Consider the following 26,705-nt stretch of genomic DNA (forward strand, 5'->3'; position numbering starts at 1 on the left):
CATGGAAAAGGTTTTTCGAACAACAACTTTTTCATTTTTTTCTTTGATAAATAGAATATATTTTATTATTAATGTTTAAATAGAATATATTTTATTATTAATTTTAATTCGTCACATTTTTATGTATTTTTATGTAATCACAATTGACATGCTCTGCTAACTTTTCTCTATTTGTAAACATGTCAAACGCGAGAATTTACACACAAAAATGTTACGAGCAAAACATTATTTTTTTCAGGAGTCTTCATACAAAAATGACTCATATTCCAAAAACTATAACAGATAGAAAGTTGACGTCTTCGACAAAAGTTCACATTTTTTATAAGATCTAAAACTTTGTCGAATACACTATATCGCTATCTTGAATTTAAACAAAATTAGGATTGATTGCATTTTTTTTCAAAGAAAATATAAAAAAGTTCTTGTTAGAAAAACATTTTCCCTGTAAAATTGCCCATCTTCCGATGTATGGACGATTTGTTGGAAATTGTGAGGGCTATTCATATATATATTTTTGGAAATTTAAACAAAATACGTTTTTCGAGAAAAATGATTTTTAATTTTTAAAATAACTTTTTTTTCAGCGAAATTTTTGGTATTTTTTCGTAAAAAAATAATACGAAAATGTCCAATATTTCATCCTTTGACATGAATTTTGTAGGTATCATAGTTTTTAAGTTAGAATTTTTTGTAAAAATTGAGGAAAAAAAAATTTGGCTTTTTTTAAAAAATAGTCTAATTGTTTTTCGAATATTTCAAGTATGCACAGTTGCTTAAATGACCCATGTCCTTACATCCACTACGTTCCACTACTCTCTGAGATGGTGCTGCCAACCGCCAGTCGAGTTGGCATGAAATTCGTCATATACAACTCGTCCTAACATGTCATCAGCATTTACGCGATCGAGTTTTTGAAGGGACACAGTGACGAATACAATTTAGACAATCTTTCGAAGCGAACTTCCCTCATTTTCATCAATCTTTGGTACCTATTAGACAGAGGACAAAGTTAATACTTCATGGCCTTGGTCATAAATGCGCCTCCAACAAATGGAATTACTGTTCTAGTATTTTCGGCACACTTGCTAGGAAAAGAAAATAACGAATGTGAACCGAACGAACACAATATTTTTTTTATACAGCTGTTTCAAGAAGTGTGTCATGAAATAAACACACTTGTATGTTCTAGCGCGCTATATCATTCTTTGTCGTAAATAATTTACACATCGATTGAAGATAATCTACCTTGAAGACGAATAAGAACTTTAAACACCTGGAAAGATTGTCGAGAAGATACACAATGTGAGTCTAGATTACCGATGATTAGATAGCTGCTAGTTACGGCGAATTTTACTCAGAGTATGAAAAAGTTGAATATGTCATGATGTTTACTAGACGGTGAATAATTAAACGAACCCGGACGAAGTAAAATAAGATAGCGACGAAAGGGCCGGAATGACTTTTGATTTATGTTGATAGAGAAAATGCTGGATGAAGCAAAAACTCATTTCCAATTGTTTGCGGAGGCCGACGGCTTTATTGTCCCCTAACTATCCTCAGTTGAATATTACTTTGCCGAACCCTGGTTGTTAGTGGGAAGAGGTAATAATCAGAATTCACTGCGGTAAGTGAGGTGATTATGTAAACGCCAACTATCGACCACTCAACGAAACGAAAATCCGGAAATCTTACGTGTCACAACAGACGGCAGAGATTACCATCGGAAAAGCGACAGTGAATCCTTGGAAAACCTGAGAAAGTAACCGAGAGAACACCTCTTCAATCAATCGGACCGACGATATATTCCGTTCTTCGATGGGCGTAAACATTATTCAACCCTAATCGTGACGACGGACCTGATACTCGCGGCACTTTTGGAGGATCTCTCCGTTTCACTTTGTATAGACGTTAAAATAAGGTTGCGCACGCGGGCAACGAGGTACATGTAGCGGTGGAATAGTAGTGGTGGAGTGAAGTCAAATTGAATGAGGAGACAGATTTGCAATGCGATTCAATAAAACATTAACATTTTTCATCGGACGATACGAAAACCAATTTTTTCATCGAATCATCGAAACCTTGAATTAGAGAACCGAAATTTTTGAAAGATTCAAATTACATTGCGGTGCGACATTTTTCCATTCAAAATACAATATTGTAGCGACTTCACTGAAAATTGTTTATTTATTTGCTTTATACTCCAACCGGTGCAAAGGCGGAACTTACGTTGCAATATTTCCCTTCTCTTCTCTTCCTGCATTGTATTTGCATTTCTAACGAGCGTTCAAACAAACAGAACCCTAGGTACTGAAACGATTTCAGACATTTTTAATCGAATAGTGAGTGTAAAAAACCCTAGAAAATTAGGCTAAAAACTAATTTTCCATGTTGTGGGCTTTGCGGATTGTCAGGATTTCCCGCTAGTGCGAATAACATCTCATTCAGAGAAAAAAACAGGAAGTGGGTTATATCTATGGTATAACCGCAAGGGTGACGTAGGACTATCGTTGATTTAGAGATCATTTGTTTGAAGTTGAATCTAAATCCATTCTGAATGAATGAATAGATGAATATTTGGGAGACTTCGAAAACGAGAGCGTTACGTTGGAGGCACAAGGTTTTATGCATCCAATATAGGATACGAAAAACCTTGTTCTGAAGAATAATCTTCAGAAGCTAACCTGCTAACTGTACTTGATTGACAAATCACAAACCCAAATGTATTATATGGATATTTTATGGATAGAAAACATTAAAATAAACTCTTTCACATGAATGTATTTTTAAATTCCCAGAGGTACTGGCAGATTATTTTCAGTAACGATTAGATATTTCCACATTTTCCTCGATACTGGAAGCCCATCAGTGGTTAATACTAATTCGATAACCACCTGTTAATAGTACTTGATTGAAAAATATTTAGTCACCGTGTTACATGAAGAGAAAACATTCAAATAAACTCTTTCACATGAATGTATTTTTAAATTCCCAGAGGAACTGGCAGATTATTTTCCAGAAATGATTAGATCTTTTCGGAACTTTCTCGATGCTAAATGGCATCCAAACGGAAAGAATTACGCGCGTGTATGTGTGTGTAGCGATGTCTTCCCGGGGAACCGTTTGTGGCATCACTCTCCTCCTGATGGATTCCCTTCTGGCCCAAGGTGCACAAACAGGCTCTTGGTGACACCGTTCATCCGCGCTTTCATGATAAATGAAGAGCTTCACCACAACAGCAACAACATGTTCCAATCGCTGTTCAATTAGAACTGAGTGGATTTCTTTTTTTTTTTTACAACTTAAATGCATTTTTATTCAGATGTTTTGCTATTTGCATACATATTTTACAGTTCAAGTGACACAGTCTGGGCTTTACATCTTTGGTTCAGCTTTTGGATTTAAAATCATACTGTTGAGCAAAAGTTCCTTATTTTTAATTTGACAGTTGTTCACCATTTTAATGGTATTGTTTGAAAACTGAGTGGATTTCCGAGCGGCGCTCGCTTATATACCGATTGGTGATTTCAATAGCCTGTTTTGAAAGCAATTTTAAGACTATTGAAACAAGTTTTTGGATCAAAAAGTAACAAGTATAGAACGCGTAGACATTTTATCTTTCGAATGAAGTGTTTATCATACCATTTCGTTCAATTGTTTAGGAGCTATTAACGCTCAAAATCTCGGTCTCCGGCGTAACGCTTTCGTTTTCGAAACTTTGATTTTACACCCCGGTATAGAAATGAAAGACGTAGTCCTACGTCAAAATAATATTATTTTTACGATAGCAGCGTTGAGCGTGTTAAAAAAATAGTGGAATTTATCATTGAAATTATTATTCTCCTTTGTACTATCTGTTCTACAGGATGTATTCGAGTCGATATACACATGGTCGTACAGTATCTAATTCAAAGAATTATATTTACCCTAAATAGAAATGTGTGACAGTGTAACGTTGGCTTCATTGAACAGCAGCGTTGTTAATGATCTTTGATTAACAAAGCGATACAATGATTTTTTTTTAATTCAACACTTGGCATTTCGGTATATATTACATTCGGGTGAATAAAATTGTTTTTATAGTGAAAATAATGTTAATGGAATTTTCATCACATCACATATTTCATAAAGTTTTGTGACCTTGGCACCAGGAGGGAACTGCGGGTAAAACGGACAGTGGGGGTAATATGGACAGGTGGTTGATTTGTGTAGTTACACTGTGAATTTCAAATTTCTGGTAATTAGAACACCTTCTACATATTATTCAATAACATTTAAACCACCATATGGCAATGAGTTCTGATCAAAAGTGGAAACAAAAACCGAGAATAATACATGATTTCGCGTGTGGGTTTAATTTTAGCGGCTTCGATAGTAAGCATTTTGAGTGGTTTAAATTCAAAATTCAATTCGCAGATGGTTATAATTCGCTTGTGAGTTAACAGAAAAGCGATATTAGGTATGTACGGAAAAGTAAATTCATTTGTGAGTGGGTAATTTAAGTTTTTCACATAACTGTACTGGTAGGATATTATAAACTTGTCCATATTCCCCCCACTATAAATTTCATCATCGATTTATTTTTCCATACATTTATTGGGTGTACAATTACAATTGAGCAAAATTTCAGCTCAATCGGACATGATTTAGGGGTGCCTCAAAGCACTCAAAGTTTTCATTTTTTGGCCACTCAGTCAAAAAAATCCCAAAAGGTCGACCAAAAAAAATTTTTTTTTCTTCAGATAACACCAGATCTCGACGTTTCATGAATTTTTAGTCACTTGGCTTCTAAACATTTTTTCGATTTTCCTAATTTCATGTTTTCATGATTTTCAAAATCAAAAAATCAGAACTTTATGCGCTTTCACGCACCCTCAAATCACGTCCGATTGAGCTGAAACTTTACACAGGTCATTTTTTGAGCCAATAAACAAAATGTACATGGTCGATTTCCGAAATTTGACATGACAATTTTCGTTGTCATTCTAGTCCATATCACCCGCATCAAAAAAGGTGCATTTTTCGGTCTGTTTTGATTTTATAAAAACCATTGAAACACACTTTTTTGTTAAACATTAGGTCGAAAAACAGTATATTGAATTGCAAGAAACTGCATTAAAGTTTTGGGAAACATGGGTTTTCAAAGATATAATTGAAGTTCTTCTTAACATGTCCATGTTACTCCCACCTCCCTTACTGGTTTAAAAAATAATTGTATATAGATTTAACAAAACATTTTGGAAATATTTACATTTTTCTGAAAATCGTGATCAATTTGATCGATTTACGGTGCCTTAGTCGTAATTTTGAATATTAAATTATTAAATTTTCATACTAATTCAAATTCCCCTTGGGTCGATATCGGTTTTCCGGTGGTGGACGAGGTCTAGAAATCGATCCCTATTAATTAACACGAGTTATTATTTGAAACATTCATGATACTATATAAGTTGTGTTACATAAATGAACTTGGTAAAAGAATGACTAATATTTTAGTACAAAGTATTGTTGTTGTAATTTGTATTAATAATTATTAGTTACACTTGATATTTATAAATTTGACGTGTATTTATTGATGGGAAATTAATGACTATCAACTGCACTTTTCTCAAGAAAAAATTAATTAAAATTCTCGCAAATAGCTTTTTTACGGTACAAAATTTAACATTTTCAATGAGGTAAAAAAAATTATTGTTTACGCTGCAATCAAATAAACAATATTACGTTCTGAAGCTGTAGTGTAAAGTTTTTGAATGCGTAATGTCACAAATACATACTAGAAATATTATCACACGGAAAAAAACTCATGGGTATACATTACACAAGCAAAAAAGCGCAATTTAATTAAAGAAAATTCAGCCTGAGGTCAATGTAGTGGGGGCGAAGTCCCCATCTAACGAGGATAAGGAACGGAGGCGGCCCTAAGCCGCCGAAGTGACATGATCCAAGTCGGCCGCCGACCCGCCGTCGGAAGCGGCGACCGCTCGCAAGCTAACCTGTGTTTCACTGATTGTCCGATTAGTTCTAAATATAGAAGACGATTCTTTAGCAAGGTCCGACCGAGCGTTAGCGAGCGATTTTTGTACTTTTTCTTTATCAGAATGAAAATAATCCATGAAACATATACTGGGATCCCTGTCAATGTTTTCCTAATCGGATAAGAAGGCTGTCGTAATAGCTCTCCGGTCCGCACATGTGTAATGGTTGCATTGAATTAATTCTCCTGACACAAAGCTGTACCAAACCTTTTATCAATATGTATGATCGTTGTATGAGCCCAGAATATTTGTCGAATACTAACGAGATTAAGTTTGAGGAGCAACATTACCTTGTGTGATGTGTACATACGAGTAGCCGCAAAATTATTGATGAAAGAATACGTTTCAGAGTTTAATATTGATGAATTCACACTAGGATTGGGCGATCTTTAGAAAAAGATCGATCTTGATGGATCGATTTTCTAAACAGCGCAGGGATCGATTCACTGATTAAATCGGTACCAAAGAATCGATCTTTGAAAAATCGAATGCCAATGTGAATATTTACTTTTTTATTTACTTGTTCTATATAAGTATTGTCTTTTTCTAAAACATGAAATAAACATTTTACATTTCTATTCAAACATCAAAGGCATTTCAATTCGATTCTCAGAACGTAAGTCACAAAAAACTTGATAGCCTAGAAAAGAACGCTTCAGCTGGACCTGATGTCACCATCCCATCTCATCACAATTTTCACTGTCAGCCTTGTGAATGTGATGCTGTAAATATAACTTGTGACCACTTGTTTTGTAATGACCAAATTTACAAAACTGCTTCTCCTGAATTTACGACCACTAATTTGACAAACTTGCAAAGGATCCAATGTTTATGAAATTTGTGGATTTTGGTGAGAATCAATGTTCACAAAAAACAAATTTACAAAAAAATTTCTACGGTCAAAAAGATTGGAAAAATAGTAAAGAAAAGATCGATTTTCGCAATTTTATTTGGAGTAGGAGGAATTAATCCGAAAAATCGTAAATCGGAGAGAAATAGACCGATCTTCTAAATATCGATCTTGGATAGCTCAATCTTATTCACTATCGCTAATTTGACATTCTCGAAAGCTATCCAAATGTTGACATTATGTTCATAAAATTTGTCAGGTGGTGAGATTAAAATCGATGTATATTGAAAAAAAACTCTAAGGCCGAGAAGATCGGAAGAAAAAGATCGATCTTTACGATTTTTCGGGTACAAAGAATCGATCCAAGAAATCGGAAATCGAAATGGAAAAGATCGATCTTCTGAAAATCGATCCACGATCGCCCAATCCTAATTCACACCAATTTCCATTGGGTCGTGCGACATCTATATTCGAGCTCAATAACCACAAGAGTGATAGTGTTTGTTTTTCTACACACATAGAAACAAGATTCAGCTGTTATTATTAATTATATTCCCATTTTGATTGATACTAACCATTAAATCTTGTCAGTAAATGGTAAGAATGTTTGAATTTTGTATATTTACAATGACTTCAACACGCGATATGAGTTGTCCTTATTTTATCCTGATTTTTATTTTTATTCTTCCTGGTTTTTGAAAATTATAGTTGGCAACCCTGGCCATGAGGGTTTTTTCCGCGTTAGAGCTTTTGTAACATTACGCTCTCACTTCGTTTACAATTTTTTCGGGAATCCTATCAAATACATTTGTTGTCATATTTAATACAACGCCAACAGTACGATATTCGCAACAAATTATTCATTCGTAATGACATACTTGTACACCTTAAAATTGGTAACAGAATTGGAGACATCATTGAAAAAATGTATCGCCCCCGGGTGGACTCGAACCACCAACCTTTCGGTTAACAGCCGAACGCGCTAACCGATTGCGCCACGAAGGCGTGTATATTTTCAAGATTTTATAATAATAATTCCACCTAAAACGTACAACGCATAAATTTGAAAAAGATTCCGCTTAAAATGGGATTTCCTATTCGTCGTGTCATAAACTCGAATTATTCTGTCGAACAAGTGATCGGTTATTTATTAGAAAGTATGAGTTTCATTCTCAACCGCATTCTTGAAATTACGCCAGATGCAAGAATTCACATAAAACGCTACGATAGTTCAATCTTCCAAAAACGTCGATACCGATCCCAAATTACAGTATTGCTTTCAGATCCGTGACCCGCAGTGTGCCGTGTCCACCAGCCATAATTCTCTCTGAAATGTGCCTTAATTACTTCCAAAAACTTTTGCCAGAGCAAACAAAAATAAGCTTAACGGATTATTGACGCCACATCTGATCCGCATTAGGCTACCTTCGCTATTATTCAATCCGCAATCTGCTCTCGACTCAATATAACTCGATATACTTCCCTCGTCATCTTCCACCGCCCAAATGGACGGATCCCAGGCACAGCAGTCATCGGGACATAATTTTGATTTCCACCCATCAAAACCCGAGCACCCTCCATATCATCTCCGTCGTAGGACCGTTTTTCTTTCTCATTTTCTCAAGAAGATTAGGTCTCGCTAACAATACGCGCGCCGAATGATTTGCCACCGTTTGCGTTTCTGCGTTTCTGCGTTTCTTGTCTTTTCGAAAAAGAAAATCATCCCAAAAATGAAAGGAAGAAAAAAAAAACAAGAAAAACAATCACGGAAGCAGGGAAGCGCGTTGCGTAGAATCGACGGGTGCTGGTCGATTATGATTTTGAAGGGTGAGATGCTTTCTTATTTGTGTCCCTTTTTCGAAAAATTTCGCTTCCATTCGATCCGTCATCGGTTCAAGATTATAATCTTCTGTCACTGAAGCGCATCTCGGACCTTTTCAGCTGATTTAACCGATAAATTTGTCGGTTTTGATGATATCGACTTTGTGCCGACGGGTAGAATATTTACGAACTCCTCTCGGGTGGGGCCTATAATGACCATCGAATTGAGCCATTCTGCTTGATGTGATGTGAGTACTTCAAAAGTTCTGCAGAAACCGGGGATTGATTATTTATTTGTACGATTATGGTACGATTTCATTGTTGACCTCAGAGGAAAGTAAATAAATTTCAGTACCAAGAAGCAAAGCAAGCAACAGCTGAGAAGTTTTTTTTTTCTGGAAACCAAGATCAACCGAATCGCGATTCCAATCCAAATTATGTTCTGCGGTCTCTGAATACAAACCGACTTTTACAACCTATCATCAAAAACAAGCCAACCCAACTTGAGAATTGTTAATTACTTTATTACACTTTCTTCCTTATCGCGATCGGTCGATCGGAACCCACGGAGCGTGTCTCGTTGCCATCTGACATGTGCTCCTTTTTATGTGTCTCGAAGTTCATATTTCTTCTATTGGCGGAGGTGGGGCTTTCTAATTTCTCTTCCTGACTTCCGCAAGCGTTTGACTGGTGATGATGGTGGTTACTTGTTGATATGGCTTTCAATTAGAAAGATTACGGCTCACGATGGCGGATCTTCATCCGAGGGTGGAATTTAGACAAAGCGGTTCTCTTGGGCAGTGTGCGATCGAAGGTTTTATGGTTCCGGAGATGGAGATAAGATCGGGTCTCGTCGTGAGCATTGTAATCCAGCGCCTTAATTATTTGATCGTCATCGTTCTTTTGTTGGGGAGTGAAATAGATCCATGTTTTTTTTTTGTGGTAACTTGATAATGCTGATTTTTTGTTTTATTTTCTTTTTGCAGGTAAGTGTCGAACGCGAAGGGGATTGAGATCTTCACTAACAGCTAAAATAAGGTAAAACTAGAACTAATTGTAATCAGCGAAAACTTTGGTAACATACTAAGAATGTTACTATCTAAAAGATTTCCTAGTCAGAAGGAGAATAGTAAAAAATTTAGTTGTAGAGAAATTTCTTGTGATTTTTAACCTTCGGATTTTTTTTTCATCTCAAAACATTATTCTTCTGAATTATTTTATTTTAAACTAAAAGAATTCGTACAATAATCCCCAAATAATGCCGTATAGTGATTGGTTTTATATACCGTTTTGTCTCATATTCCGAACACTTAAGCTTTGATGGCCATTAAACAGGGTCTCACTACTCAAAATGGTACTCTTTCGCGAAATTAATCCGATTTTTGGGTACAATAGAGCCTTCTTTTTCATTTGACTACAATAAAATTGATTTACAAATACATATTCATGGTGAAAAATTAAAAATATGTTTAATCACTTTTGTCTCAAATTCCGAACACCATTTCTGTCACTGACTCATATTCCGAACACTTTTGTCTCAAATTCCGAACAGCAAAAATGAATGTTTTTTTTTCAAAATCATTTAAACTTTTAAACTACTGCACCGATTCACATGATCGATATATCAAATTAAAGTCAATTAGTTAGTCTTTTTTGGAAAAATGTTACGCTCGCAAAAACAATTGGATTTTGCTTTTGTGATTATTGATTGTATTGTTTCTTATAGTTTACATGGTTTCGGGACCAAGGCCGCTATATCGATATCGATACCTGTAAATGATGTTAAAATGATGTCTATAGCCCAAAGGATATCAGGGTTTTGAATATTAAGTTATCTATAACATCAAAGTTCAGCAAATTCAAATTTAAAAATTTAGTGTTCGCAATTTGAATCATGCGTAACCGGTGTTAAATAAAAAATGAGAATTTTTTCAACATCTTTCAGTAACTCAAATAAAGAGCGTAAAATTTTCTTTCTCCAAGAAAATTGCTCTTTGGGCTCCCTAGAAACAGTAGGCGTGTTTGGTTTTGCTAGTTTGAATTTAGTCAAAGCAAAGATGGCGTCGAAACAGCACGTGCTCCGCGAACGCATTGTACGGTTCTACGAAACGCATTTCCAGCAAGGAAAAAAGTTCACGGTGGCACATTTTAAGGAAGAAAATGTACCTGTCAGTACGGTATATCGTATCTTGGGTTCCCTGAACGTAGAGCGGAAAGTCGGAAGTGGTCGTCCGGTGACGATAATGACGAAGCAGAGGAAGACATCGTTAAAGAAGCTGTTTGACAACAAGGACGCAACCAGCCTGCGTGACGCCGGTCGGAAATATGGCTGCTCCCACGTATTGATCCATCGGACCATCAAGATGGAAGGAATCGTCTGCAGGAAGAAGACGAGGTCGCCGGAGTACACGGAGGAGCAGATTGAGACGGTTAAATCACAGTGTCGGTGGATGACCAAAAAATACCGCGGGACGTCTTTCGTTCTGGATGACGAAAGCTATTTTCCGCTGTCCAAAACGCATATTCCAGGAAATGATAATTACTACTCCAGCGACAAGTCATCCACACCGCCTGAAGTGAAATACAAGTTCAAGCACAAGTTTGAGAAAAAGGTTTTGTTGTACATCGCCATTTCCGACCGGGACATTTCAAAGCCTTGATTTAAGCCGAGCGGTCTGGCAATCAACCAACAAATCTATCGAGAAGAGTGCCTCGATAAAATCCTGCTGCCGTTCCTGAACGAGCATCACGCGGATAGGAAGTACGTCTTCTGGCCGGACAAGGCGTCTCCCCATTACGCCAAGAAGACGCTGGCGTATCTTGAGGAGAAAAAGATACCGTTCGTGCCGAAAGATCGTAATCGTAACTTGTCCCAGTGCCGCCCAATAGAGGATTTCTTTGGCTCACTCAGTGCCCTAGTGTATAAAAACAATTGGAGGGCCAAGGACACGAAGCAACTGACTACAAGAATCCGGAATTGTATCCAGAAAATGGACGTAAGTGCCGTACAACCTTCTTGTGAGAGCATCGCGACAAAGTTGCGTCGAACAGCAGATCACGGCCCTTACTCAAACATTCACTGACATTTTTTTTAAGAAAATACATTATGTTATTAATAAAAAATACTGCAATCGATGAAAAAAAAACAAACAAAACAATGTGTAGCTCATTGCAAGAATTTTTATTCAACACCATTACATTATTTATATACACGATTTAAATAAGTTAATATATTGTTTATATACGCGGTAAAGTATCGATAAAATAGATAAATAAAACAATATACAACTCATTTATTTTTTATATGTGATTGAAAAAAATCTCATTTTTTATTCAACACCCGTTAGAAACTTGATTCATATTCCGAACACTAATTTTAATGGAGATTTCTGCATAAAATATCATTTTATTTCATCCATTTATTGTAGATTCTTACCATTCCTAGCACTTAATATAAAAACAACAAACAAAATAGTTCGAAAAACTACAAAAACTGAAAAATTGACGATACTTGTTTTTTACAAAATTTGTTAACGCAAACATTTTATCGTTGGTTTTGACTGTCACTTTTTTGCAAATGTCTAATATTATAAATTATAGGCTGAACCTATACCTATAAATGATGTTAGAATGAAGGCGATAACCCGAAGAATTTCAGGATTTTGATTTGAGACTGTTCGGAATATGAGACAAAACGGTACAATATTTTTGGAACCAGTTTTACACGGCTACGAGTCAATCTCAAGTTAATAATATTTATAAGTTTCTGAAAGAGTACTTATTAATTTTTAATTATTCTCTATACCTAAATTTTCACGATGACTGAATAAGTAGTTTGTGAGTCTATAAAAAAAATGACAAACAATGAATTTTAGAATTTTGAATCGAATTTGTGTGTATATAGGATTTTTAGGATGCTTCTTAATTTTGAACTATTCAATAATTGGAGTATCATGTTCACAAACCAATCAAACAAATCTGTGCGAAATGCCGTTTGAAATGGAAAATTGTTAACCGTAGAATTGAATCCACGGTCGCTCGCTTAGTAAGCGGACGCGTAATCAATTGACTACGAAGATTCCCTTCTTCTTGTCCGAAGAAAGGCTCTTGCTTGCTAGCCAACTGGAGCGAGACTTTATATAAAATGAAAACGATATCTTTTATACTCTTGTCCGGTGCGAAAAGTTGCCAATGAGCTTGGATTGCAATATTTTTCTTCTCGCTCTGTCTTCGTGGAGGTAATGGTATGGTAGAAAATTGTACCTCGTCGCTACACCAGCTGCTCATTATTTACACCGTGGAGACGCCATATATGGGGAATGGTAACACTTTCAATTTTCATCGATTCATAGACTAGGGAATTTAAATATATTTAAATCATGACATGTGTTCCGATTTAGCAGACTTAATTGAAGACGCTACGGTACGACGTTATGTCCTACGTCAAAAATCGCAATGTAAAAAAATGATAATAAAATAATGAAGATAATCTGTATGGCACCCAATAAATGAACGATGTGCATATCCTTCGAATTGTTGCAAACGAGAATTTGCATCAGGGTTTTTGTCCGTATTACGACCACATAGTTGACGTAGAATATGCCGCAGTCGTAGTCGACCACTAACAGCAACTGCTTTGCCGTATATTATATTACATTGTTTCCTATTGTTATTTCGATATAGTACAGTTGGTATGCAAACACACTAGCGAATGCTGAGTTAACGCGATAAAACAAAAATCCAACTAGAAAAAATCATATTCAGCTTTAGCATGCGCTACTGGTTGCTCGCTGTTTAGAGACAAATTGAAACAGGAATCTCGAAAACCAACCTTTACACCTGTTGCACGGATTCTGTTTCAAGGCGCTTTCATCGTCTCAACGCTATTTTAACAAAATAACTATCAAGAAACAATTGTATCCTATATTAAAATACATTATTATGGAGCGTCCAAATGGATTGGTGAAAAATTTTATAAATCCATTAATAAATGACTGAGCAATAAGTGCTCAGAAATGGACGTTTTTCGTAACGAAACCGATATTTAGTTTTTCAATTTGTATCCCCCCCCATATGCTTCCAAAAGACACAATCCTACATCAAAATCGTACCCCCGAATAATCGATTCTTTATGTCTAACATGCCAAGAGAGTCCGCCACCATTTGGGCGGTATATCCTCCTAGCAAAAACTTCGATAAAAACAATGTGTAGCTCATTGCAAGAATTTTTATTCAACACCATTACATTATTTATATAAACGATTTAAATAAGTTAATATATTGTTTATATACGCGGTAAAGTATCGATAAAATAGATAAATAAAACAATATACAACTCATTAACTGCTTTGGCCACTTAAAAAGAACTCTGTTCGTGAAGTGAGCTGAACTGTAACGTTTAATTATGATGAGAAAATGAGAGAAAAATCAAGTTAAGCTCCGCGTCGATAATGGCTTTTTTTTTGGGAGAGCGTTAGTTGCAAGGACCGACACTTATAAAGTAAGAAATGAAAAAAATGTCTTATTACCGCATATAACCGAAATGTGACTACCTTTAGTAGAATATCAAATCATCATTCTTTTATCAAATTAATATTCTTAGGAGCTGGGACCGATACTGATGTTGTTCAAGCTCTCTCCGTTAAGCGCTCTCACGCTCTTTTAATGCGGACTTCCTATTACAGAGGAGACCTTTGCAGATCACCCTTTATTATTTTCAGTTGCTGCGAAATGGATTTGGTTTTCGAGTTCTCATTTCGTCGAACAGAGAAGACCTTTTCTGGCAACCAATATCTTCAGTTCCGCTATGAAACGGTTTTCAATTCAGAGTTTTCGTTTCGTCTAGTGGTTGTTTGCGCGCTTACAGAATCACATCACTTACCGCAGTTCCGATCCTACTGCAAAGGAGACCTTTTCAGGTCAACCTTTAATATCTTCTTTCGAGTTTTCGTTTCGTCGAGTGGTCGATAGTTCGTATTCACATAATCACATCACTTACCACAGTGAATCCTTATTTTCATAACCCCCATCTACTAACAACTACCCATTCCTTAATAAACGCTAGGGAACCTCGCTATAGAGGCGACCCTTCTGGCCTTCGGGCGGCGAATATCATACTAACATTCCTACCCATCCCATGGTGACTGTAAGGACGTGGCCGGCGTCGTTATTGACCATTTAAAGCTCGAATCACTGAAAATTGCACAACGAGAATGATTTGCTAGTCCCAAGCGTCATTCTGTGTGTTCTTTGGGCAATTTGGTTGGTTCAGGTCAATCACGGAGAGCAACTACGTATTGTACAGTCTACCCAAGCTCAAGCTCAAGCTCACGCTCTTTTAGTGCGGGACTGAATGAAAAGCGCAGGCTCTGTAAACGACAGTAACACGGTTAGAATTTTTTTTAACCATTTCCCGTATACGTCACACATCAAGGGATATCACTACTCTTTTCTGAGCGTTCTGGCGCCTTATGTTATGCAATTGCACCACGAGTGTGACTCGATGTTGTACGGGAAAGGGTTAATTGGTCGAGTGTAAATACATTCAGAAAGATAGTTTTAAAAAATCATACGCCCAACGTGGGGCTCGAACCCACGACCCTGAGATTAAGAGTCTCATGCTCTACCGACTGAGCTAGCCGGGCAGTTACAATAATAAATTAATTGTGGTATCGTTTTTTTCGGTATCGTTTTTTTTCGTGTGTTCCTTCAAAAAGTTTCTAGTGCAAAATGAAAACTGAACATCGTTTGGCTAGGTACTGAAATTAACGGACATACAAAAAATGTTTAAAACATCATTCCAACTCTATCTAAATTGAATCAGATAATATTAGGGGATAACTAGTCAAGAAATTGGTTGGAGATGCGGGGCATCGATCCCCGTACCTCTCACATGCTAAGCGAGCGCTCTACCATCTGAGCTACATCCCCTGTTAGCTATGATATTTATAACAACTGGTCAGTAGGTACATAGTGTAGCAACCGAAGCCATTCCTTTCATATACTTTGGTTGCACACAAGAAGCGTCGATAAAGCAGCTGAAACATGTTTTTTTTTAAAGACGGTGTCGAAGCCTTGGAAAAGTCTATTTAAAAATTTTCAAATTACTCCTCAGCCTTCACTGTAAGCACTGTATTTGCATTTCGAGCGAGCGATTTACGCGCGATTGATTCGCAGTGGTATATAAAAAATTACCTCGCCGCTAAATTAGTTACTCGTTACTAACGGCAGTAGAAGCTCAAAAATGCACAGGACAAATGTGAAGGAATGCCTCCAATTATCGTCAATTTATACCATTTACAGACTGGTGAATTGTAATGTATAGCATTTCATAGAAATCTTAGAGAATTTCAAATGCAATCAGTATATAATCATCAAAATCTGCTCGCAGCAGGGTTAGTTATTAACGTTGAAAACATTTCATGAAAATATGACATGTTTTCGCATTTGGAACCCTTAATCAAAGGCGTAGTCCTATAAGAAAAAAACGTTATTGATTTGGTAAACATTTCATCGACCGTGGAGATTGCATTATGGCAGTATGTCAATGTCATGGGAATGATTGCAATCTAAGTTTAAGTTAGTTTAAAAAAATTATGGGTGGCTTATACCTAAGATATAACCGCTAGGTTGACGTAGGACTACCGTTGGCTTAATAGTCTTTTCAGTGTATTGATTAAATTATTGATTCACCTAGTGACAAACAATTTCAGAATTCAATTGCGAGCATATTCCATTTTAGGTCAATTCATGCATTGTGATAAATTACGTTCTTCGTTGCAAGCCTGACGTATGACATGATGCAAAAATGTATGCGGGTACGAACGTATCCGCACCTTGCATATATTTGCAATGCCGTTTTCCCCAGACTCCTTGGTTTAGAAATCTGTGTTGGGGAAACTCATTTCGGTCTGCAGAAATGCATGCGAATGCAAAAAAGAACCCGTACCGTGTATCTATTTTGAAACGCCGATTTCCCCAGGCTCATTAATTTTGAAAACTGTGTTAAGGAAACACATTCGTTCAGCCTAAATGCATGCGAGTACAAAAGTACCCGCACCTTGCATCTATTTTGCAACGTCGATTTCCCCAGGCTCATTGGATTTGAAATCTGTGTTACGGAAACACACAGATTCCAGCGATCGTACATCAATCGCTGCGCAATCAAGACTGAGTGGATTTCCGAGCGGGCATTCGTTTATATACAGATTTATGTGATTTTAATAGCCTGTTTTCGAAGCAATGTTTAAGCTGTCGAAACAAGTTTTCGGGTTAATAATTACCAATCATATAACTCTTATATTTTTTGAATGAACTGATTATCATACCACTCCAAAAGAGGCAAAGAGGTATTAACGTTCAAAACCTTGGGTAACGCTCTTGTTTTCGAAACTTTGAACTTACAACCCGGTACAGAAATGAAAGACCTGAGTCAAAAGATATCGCGCCCAACGTGGGGCTCGAACCCACGACCCTGAGATTAAGAGTCTTATGCTCTACCGACTGAGCTAGCCGGGCAGTTATTAAAAATTGTGTTTCACAAAATCAATGCAAATAGCAAACGCCGAGCCACGAACCCCAAAAGAATCAAACTTCGTTTTTAACTAGGATTACATTTAACACTTTTTTGACCCCTAGCCTATTATTCGGCTTTTCGATTGCGAACGCTTCCGCTAGCCAATTAATAGCCTTTTCGATTCATAGTATAAGTGTAATAAATCCCCCTGATTCCACGCGGCGAGTGACGTGAGATAACACAGTTTCTCGCTTCATTGAGGAAGCTACCTTACTTTTCAACTTCTTTTTGATACCCGAGTCGATAATATGTGAGGACACGACTTCAAATCCCACCTAGTGACAAACTATAGCCACGCCATTCGCCTACGAGAATGCAGCTTGACTTGAGCTATCTCACCTCATTCGCCGCGCGGAATAAAGGGGAATATATCTTCTTTTAAAACAAAAGTAATGAGCGGAACACGATATGTAACGAAAAATTAGTTAGTACCGGGAGGCGATGAAGTTTTTACAGGAAGGTATAAGAAAATGAAGAGATGAAAGATTTCAAACGCTTATAACTCGGGCATTTATTGATAGATCGCAAAAATGTTTGCATCAATCGGTTGGAAATATTTGCATGCATCTATCACGATAAACAAAACTATTTTTAAAATAAACTATAATTGAAAAACCACTAGCATTATCCGAATCCTGCTTGGTCCCATTTGTACTCATCAAAGATTTTTTTGGATGTATATAGCCACATTGGAAAAAAAGCTGTTAAATATAAAAGGGAGTCTTTTCTGGTTTGCTTTTGTGTTTTATACATTATGTGGTTGTTTGGAAAGTTTATTCAGTTATATCCAGAAACTAGCATTCTCAGGAAAAAATTGCGATATATGGCCGGCTTGTGTATTGTCCTCGCAAGAATGAGTTTTGAATCAACCATCTTTAATTGCTTCTGCAAAACCATGCAAACCATTGGCCCTTCCAGGGCCACCAAACCTTACATCGGCTCTTCAGATACTGGAATTGAGATGCGTCCTAGAAAAATATACAAAAAGATAAACGAACTTATTGGAAAAAAATAATCCATATTTCATCGAAGGTATGCATCGTGAAATTAAACAGGTTGAATATTCGTTCATGCGACATAATTTTTGATTTCACAGAAATGAAAACAATTTTCAAAAAAGGATCATTGGAGATGCGGGGCATCGATCCCCGTACCTCTCACATGCTAAGCGAGCGCTCTACCATCTGAGCTACATCCCCTAATGGTAGTGACAACAATACGAACCGCTGACTCTGTTCATAATTGATAATTATGTAACTCAGTAATACTGAATAAACACAATAAACATTGGCAGTTACCGGAACTGCCATTACGCAAAAAATTAAGTACGGATGGTAGTAAATTTTCAATATTTTGTAATTTGTACGTTTTCCGTAAGATTGTTTTGACATGCTCAATTAGAAACATATCTTATAATATAGTGTTCCCTGTCATGTGAACTCTTTGTCAAAAGTTTACACGATTTATCCTAGAAATTATGAATTAATTTAAGTGTTGTCATCCAGAACAGTTCACAGATATTCGATGGGATTCGGATCTCGAGAGACTGCGTCGACCACACACACACATATATATATATATATATATATATATATATATATATATATATATATATATATATATATATATATATATATATATATATATCGATCTTTTCAGACTGGAAATACCTATCACAACTAGCAATATTTTCGGGAAAATTATAACCCAAAGCATAAAGAGTATTATCCACCAGATAAATTGTTCGCATATTAATTGATTGAAATCAAATCATATCCTGAAGACTAGTGAACAGCTACGAAGCTAGTACATAATGCTTTACAGTGCTGCTGAACATGAATCGAGAAGCCGGTGATTTTGAAATTACAAATTCCGGTCAATCCATAATCATACATTGCTTTTATTACAACTAAAAAGTCTGTGGGTGTTCTCTGTTGAAAGATAGTTGCACTCAACACAAAACCTGGTGAAAAATTGAGACTTGCCTAATGATACGATCTGATAGTTGTACTCTGCATTATATGAAACCACTTTCTGGTATTACACTTTCTGGCCGCGCGAAAAGCATAAAAACTACAATTTAATAACGGACCAATAAAGTTGCATTTGCACCCAATAATTACGGCTCGCGTGCCACACTAATGACACGCTACTGTTAATTATACCCTGCAGAGAACGAAATATTTCGAACAAAAAAAAAAGCTTCCCCGGAGTTTTCAAGTTCAACGTTTATCTCCCTCTACCTTGCAACAGTTGGTGATTATGGAACATGTTTTTTTTTCTTTTCGATAGCGAACCATGTCGATGAACTCGCAATATTCAAATCCACACACCGCTGCAGACTCCACTCGAAAACGCCGCGCAAACAAACAAAAAAAAAAGGGATGACTCGAATCCAAACATTTATCATCCGTTCGCAGTGCTACGATTCTTATCCCGTGTAAATAATCTGCGCCGAGATAAAAACCGATCGCATTAACACTCCCAACGGGGGATCACCATAATCATTCTGTGATGAAAATGTGATGCGAAAGAACTATTCTGATGCTCATCACCGAGCGCGCCATCCATCGTCATCATCAGCATAATGCCCCGGGAGTCAGTCGGGCGTTGGCATGTCATCACTCTCAGCACGAGCAAGGACTATAATCCCACTGTCCGAATTGCCGCTGCCGCTGCTGACTGGATGGCTTTATTCGATTCGAGGACTTTCATTCGGTCCATCTTCCCGGGGGTTGATGGTAGAGATGAGAGTTTGTTATTTTTTTCCCACCGGCAACGATTGTGGCGGGTTTCAGTTCGAAAGCCAAGAAATGTCAACTGTTGAATAGAGTTGACTCTCCTGCGTTTTGCTGCGACAGACGGGGGTGAAAAAGTGGGGCGAATGCTTTGGGTGATAAATTGTTTGCTTTGCGAGAGGGAGGAGAGAGTTTACAATCCCAGCCACTGATGACGCCATTGCCGTCCGTCTCCGGTTCATTGTGACGAAACCGACGCCCTAGATCCGAACGTTGTCATTGCGGAGCTGATTGTCCTAGTCATCCCGCGTGCGCGCGGCAGCTTTGTCCGGAGTGACAATACGATTATTGTGTGGGATGTAGAATGGTAACTTGAAGTATCCTTACTTCTGAGTGTGATATCGGGGATGTTTGTCGTTTTGGCTGAGGTTGTTCGAGAATGACTAGGTGAAAATTGAAGAATGTTTTCATAAAAAAATCACCTTTTGCACATTTGGAAGATGTTTGGAAATTATACGGAATTTCGGTGTCAAAAAACCGTCGTGACATTTTTTTAGAAAAAGCGTAATTAATTTTAGTAACAGAACATCGAAAAATGTTATTGGTTTCAATTAGTTTTGAAAATTAGTATAATGAAGTGAAACAAACTACATTCAAGTTTTGGAATAATTTTCAACGTTATTAATATGACAAGAAAGAAGCAAGAAAAATATGAACATGAAAAATCGTGATTTTATGTGGTTTCCATCACATGTACCAAATTAAAAAAAAAACCAGAATGTCGCGTTGAAAATTGAAAATTTGCTGTTATTTCGATTGTTTGGCGTGGAAATAATGAATGGATCGGGATTCTTCCTACTCTTACAATCCGTTTCATGATTATCCAATTTATATAACAAACGTTTTTTTCAGGGCAACAATTTGGATTAAAAGTTAAATGCACGAATTTCTGAACATTTAAACAATCTCAATTCAAAAGAAATTGTCCCCAACAATCACAGTCCTACGTCAAGCTCCCGTCCATGCATATATACACAGACCCCTCTCTTTTTTTTTGGAATCGCTGGAAATTGCTCATTTGAGTGGTTACTACTCTTCTCCCGTAAAGAATTGCAATGATTTTGATTTCGATAAAGCAGCTGCCACAGTATCCTATCGCTATCGATTGCGTCAAAAACTAAAACGTTGAACCTGACTCGTGGTGCACTTCCATTTGATAAGGCGCTTGGATGTTCAGCAAAGTAGTGAAATAGATCGATGCTCAACCTTCCGTAGCGTATGAATTTGGCTCCCTTTTTGGTAATTAAGTCGAAGGTTTAGGGCTTAATCAGAAGTGGCAGTTTAGAAAATATATTGATGGCCACCAGGTAGGAATCCTAGGATCCTACGGTTAACGGCAGCAAATTATCTAGTCTCTCTATGTTCTTCAGATTTTACAGATTCTAGAGGTTCTCTAGATTCTCTAGATTCTCTAAATTCTCTAGATTTTGTATTACATAGATTCTATAGATTCACTAGATTTCACAGATTTTATAGATTCTATAGATTCTCTATATTCTATAGATTTTATATATTTTATAGATACTCCTGATACTCTATATTTCTAGGTTCTCTAGATTCTGAAGTTTCTATAAATTTTATAGATTCTATAGATTCTATACATTCTCTAGATTTTCTAGATTCCATATTTTTTTCTTGATTATCTTCTTCTTCTTGTATGGCGTTAACGTTCCCTGTGGAACTTTTGCCGTCTCAACATATGCATTAACTAGCGTCATTCATTAATACTTAGTTGAGATTTCTTAAGCCAAATAACACGCCTTGAATGTATTCCGAGGGGCAAGCTCTAGAATACGCGTGACCACAGTGCAAGTCTGAGGAAATTTCTTTGACGAAAAATCCTCCGGCCAGAACGGGAATCGAACCCGCACACCCGGCATGATAATGTGAGACGCTAACCACTCGGCCACGGGTGCACCCTTCTTGATTATCTAGATTCTATGAACTCTATAGATTCTATAGATTTTCTAGATTCTCTAGATTCTATAAATTCTCCTGATTCTCTAGATTATCTAGATTCTATGGACTCTATAGATTCTCTAGATTCTCCAAATTCTATAGATTCTAATGATCTCTCAACAGAATCTATATAGATTCTATAGATGCTGTAGATTTAATAGATTCTCCTGACTCTCTTGATTCTGTAAATTCTACAGATTCTATAGATTCTAGAGGTCTTGTAGATTCTGTAGGTCTCACAAATTCTATAGATTTTATAAATTTTTTCGATTCTATAGATTACTCTAGATGTTCTAAATTTTCTAGATTCTCTAGATTGTCTAGATCCTATAGACTCCAAGATTCTCTAGAATCTATAGATCATATAGATTCTATTGATTTTATACATTTTATAGATGCTCCTGATTCTCTAGGTTTCTATAGATTTTATAGATTCTATAGGTTATATACATCCTCTAGATTTTCTAGATTCTATGTATTTTTCTAGATTATCTAGATTCTATATATTTCTAAGTTTCTATAGGTTTTATAGATTCTATATTTTCTATAGATTCTATTGATTCTCTAGATTCTATAGATTCTATAAATTCTATAGATTCTATAGATTCTCCCAATTCTCTTGATTCTCTAAATTCTACAGATTCTATACATTCCGTAGATTTTTTATATTCTCCTGAATCTCTTGAATCCCTATATTCTACAGATTTTGTAGAACCTATAGATTCTATAGATTCTAGCGGTTCTCTAGATTCTCCTGCACATCTAGATTCTCTAGAATCTATAGATCTCACAGATTCTATAGATTCTATAAATTCTATAAATTCTATGGATTCCTTTAAATTCTCTTAATTCACTAATGTCTAGATTCTACAAACTCCATGGATTTTCTAGATTTTCTAGATTTTACAGATTCTATAGATTTTATAGATTCTATATATTCTTTAGATTATCTAGATTCTATGGACTCTATAGATTCTATAGATTCTCTAGATTCTCTTAATTCTATAGATTCTATAGATTGTATAGATTCTATAGATTGTATAGATTCTCCCAATTCTCTTGATTCTCTAAATTTTACAGATTCTATAGATTCTAGCGGTTCTCTAGATTCTCCTGCATATCTAGATTCTCTAGATTCTATAGATCTTGCAGATTCTATAGATTCTATAGATTCCTCTAGATTCTCTATGTTCTCTAGATTGTCTAGATTCCACAGACTCCATAGATTCTATAGATTCTCTAGATTTTAAGGATTCTATAGATTCCATAGATTCTATAGATTCTCTGAATCCTCTAGATTCTCTGAATTCTCTAGATTCTCTAGATTCTCTAAATTCAATAGATTCTCTAGATTTCACAGATAGAATCTATAGAATCGATAGAATCTATAGATTCTATAGATTCTATAGATTCCATGGATTCTCCAGATTCTATAAATTCTATAGATTTTATAGATTATCCCAACTCTCTTGATTCTCTAAATTCTACAGATTCTATAGATACTATAGATTTTATATATTCTCCTGAATATTTCGATTCCCTATATTCTACATATTTTGTAGAATCTGTAGTTTCTATAGATTCTAGCGGTTTTCTGGATTCTCCTACATATCTAAAATCTCTAGATTCATAGATCTCACAGATTCTATAGATTATTCAAATTCTATAGATTTTATACATTTTATAGATTCTCTAAATTATCTAGATTCTATGGAATCTATAGATTCTATAGATTTTCTAGATTCTCTGAATTCTATACGTGCTATCGATTTTCTAGATTCTATAGATTCTGAGATTTCTATAAATTTTATAGATTTTATAGATTCTCTAGATTCCACAGATTCTATAGATTCTATAGATTCTATTAATTCTCCAGATTCCATAGATTCTATAGATTCTACCAATTATCTTGATTCTCTAAATTCTACAGATTCTAAAGATTCTATAGATTTTCTAGATTCTATAGATTCTAAAGTTTCTATAAATCTTTTAGATTCTATAGAATCTCTAGATTCCAAAGATTCTATAGATTCTATAGATTTTATAGATTTTATAGATTCTCCCAATTCTCTTGATTCTCTAAATTCTACAGATTCTATAGATTCTATAGATTCTTTAGGTTCTCCAGATTCTCTCAGTTCTATAGATTCTATAGTTTATATAGATTCTTTAGATTTTCTAGATTCTTTAGATTCTATAGATTCTATAGATTCTTCAGATTCTATAGATCCTATAGGTTCTATTGATTTTATACATTTTATAGATTCTCGTGATCCTCTAGATTCTAAAGTTTCTATAGATTTTATAGATTCTATATTTTTTCTTGATTGTCTAGATTCTATAGACTCAATAGATTCTCTAGTTTATCCAGATTCTCCAGACTCTATAGATTCTGAAGTTTTTTAGATAGATTTTATTAATTGTATAGATTCTATAGATTCTAGAGATTTTTCTAGATTCTCTAGGTTTCATAGGTTCTGTACATTCTGTAGATTTCTCAGACTCTTCTCTGTAAATTTTGTAAATTCTCTAGATACTCTAGATTCTCCGTGTGAAAGCCATGCTGGATGATGGTAGAAGGGCGAGTGTTCCACTTGGGCACTTGTGGAAAAACACTAGCATACTTTCGTGTCCTTGAAAGGAAGAATCGGTTCCACAAGCACGTCAAGAGAAACACCTCGATCACTAGTGAACTGTAACAACCGTAATATAATTAAACAAAAGGATAATATCATATTATTAGTATGTACGCACTTTCTCTATATACACAGAGTTTCCTTCTCTTCCTCTCCCATTGCATTGGCTGGTGGTGATGTCGAACAAGCGGGGCATGCGTTTCTGCATGGTTTGCGTCACATTTCCAAAACTTTCCGCTTAGCAAGGAAAGCAGACATGTCAGGACATGTACTTGCGAACACTCCGGATTTTAAAATTGTATATATTCTATATATTCTATATATATATATTCGAGATTCTCTAGATTTTCTAGGTTTTCTAGATTCGAAAACGTAAATTTGAAAATGTATCATTACAAAGTATTATAACTAGCGTAATGAAGGAAATAATGTTCTAATATTACGTCTGCAATGCGGTCGAATCGTAGACATCACCCTCTGATTTTTTTTAATTCGTTTTCGTTTTCAAACAAACGTCGCGACCGATTGTCAGTTTCTAAATTAAACCGCTAAACCTCTAATATTTCATACTAGAGCTTAATAGAGAAATATATCACAACAATTGCTTCATTGAAAGAAAAAAAAAGAACAAAGCCCGGTATATAACTTTAAAATACGCCAATTGAACCCATACTAAGTGTATTGTGGCACCGAATCAAAAAATAATTATGTAAACCTGAGCTCGAGTTCGAATTCAACATCATAATTATGTAAATGACCCGTGTTTGTCGATTTACCTCCCCCTGAAACCAAACCCACAAAAAAAACAGAGCACCAGCGACTCAAATATCCTGCTCGTGTTGAAGTGGAAACCAACGCGCACACACAGCCTTTGCTCATTTCATTTGCACTTAAATCGCTTCCTAAATTTGCGCACGTGCGTCCTTGTTTCGAAAGTTTCAAAAGTTTCCGCAACCGCGGAAATTGGGCTCCAGAAACAGCGAGAAAATAAATATGCGCCCGTGTATAATGTTCCGTGTCAAGCACTCTTTCCCTGCTCAAGAGTTGTCGAATTTGCTGTGAAATACTCCGATCCGACCGGTGCTGATTGTGTGCAAAACAGGGGGAAAGTGGGAGCAAAATATGCTTTTTTTAAGCTCTCAGCATTCTGCATCTTGATAAGAAAACCGAAAACCGAGCCGAAACCGTTTTGGCTGCACTCTACATGTGACGATCACGGTGCACTCGAAACCTCTCTATTCTCGACCCTTTTTTGATGTTTTTGAGTTTCGAAAACGAGAATGAAATACATTGCGAGCAATGAATGCATACGAGAGCACCCTTATTGAACGGAAATTTCTTTTTTTTTATACGAAGCAACAATCCCGCAATGCACAGAGGCCTGCATTCGAATGCAGTTGAGTGAATGACAAGTACAGCTTGCCGATATCAATGGGGATCATGAATTCATGAATTGAAATTATGTCCTGAGGACGCAGTCCTTTGTTCAAGCGCATCGAGTGTCAGTCACTTTTGTCATCATCAAACGATGTTATTGTTTTTATCGAATGCTGAAGTTGAATTGCGTAAGATTGAGCTTCACATCAAAATTTACAAGATGATAGTTGTCTGGGAATGTAATCGAATTGCCGAAAAAAACGTTGATTACCAGTGGTGGATTACTCTGCGATTGACAACAGCATTTAACGTACACAATTCTTGTGCATTTAATGCCACGATTGTGTCACTCATAGCTTTGAGAAGTATTACGCGGAAAAACACAAAACAAAGGGAACATAAATCCCTCTCCCTCTGAAATCGTACCATCATCATATCATCACCGTTTAATCTATATGCATTCTGTTTTTTTCATCCCCGCAAACGAAACACTACAATCGTGTCGTCGTTATCGTCCGTCGTTTCATAATCTCGAAACACGTTTTCCTACGTTTGGCTTTTGGCCAGTGCTCAAATTTCGTAACCGCATTTGACGAACGACGAGAGGCGACATTTTCGCTTGGGTGGCAGCCCTTGCAAAAAGGATTGCAGCCA

At 36.2% G+C, this 26,705-nt stretch overlaps 1 protein-coding gene and 3 non-coding genes across 4 annotated transcripts in view; 1 reads left to right on the plus strand and 3 right to left on the minus strand.

Moving 5' to 3' along the window:
• Window positions 1-26,705, plus strand: part of LOC129774927 (centaurin-gamma-1A) — a 478,174-nt gene that overhangs the window by 268,690 nt on the left and 182,779 nt on the right. The window lies entirely within an intron of this gene.
• Trnan-guu (transfer RNA asparagine (anticodon GUU)) lies at window positions 7,817-7,890 on the minus strand. Its single transcript has one exon. It is a non-coding gene; the product is annotated as a tRNA-Asn (tRNA).
• On the minus strand, window positions 15,278-15,350 carry Trnak-cuu (transfer RNA lysine (anticodon CUU)). Its single transcript has one exon. It is a non-coding gene; the product is annotated as a tRNA-Lys (tRNA).
• Window positions 17,151-17,223, minus strand: Trnak-cuu (transfer RNA lysine (anticodon CUU)). Its single transcript has one exon. It is a non-coding gene; the product is annotated as a tRNA-Lys (tRNA).

The sequence above is a fragment of the Toxorhynchites rutilus genome, chromosome 3 (genome assembly GCF_029784135.1).
Source record: "Toxorhynchites rutilus septentrionalis strain SRP chromosome 3, ASM2978413v1, whole genome shotgun sequence".
Lineage (NCBI taxonomy): Eukaryota > Metazoa > Arthropoda > Insecta > Diptera > Culicidae > Toxorhynchites > Toxorhynchites rutilus.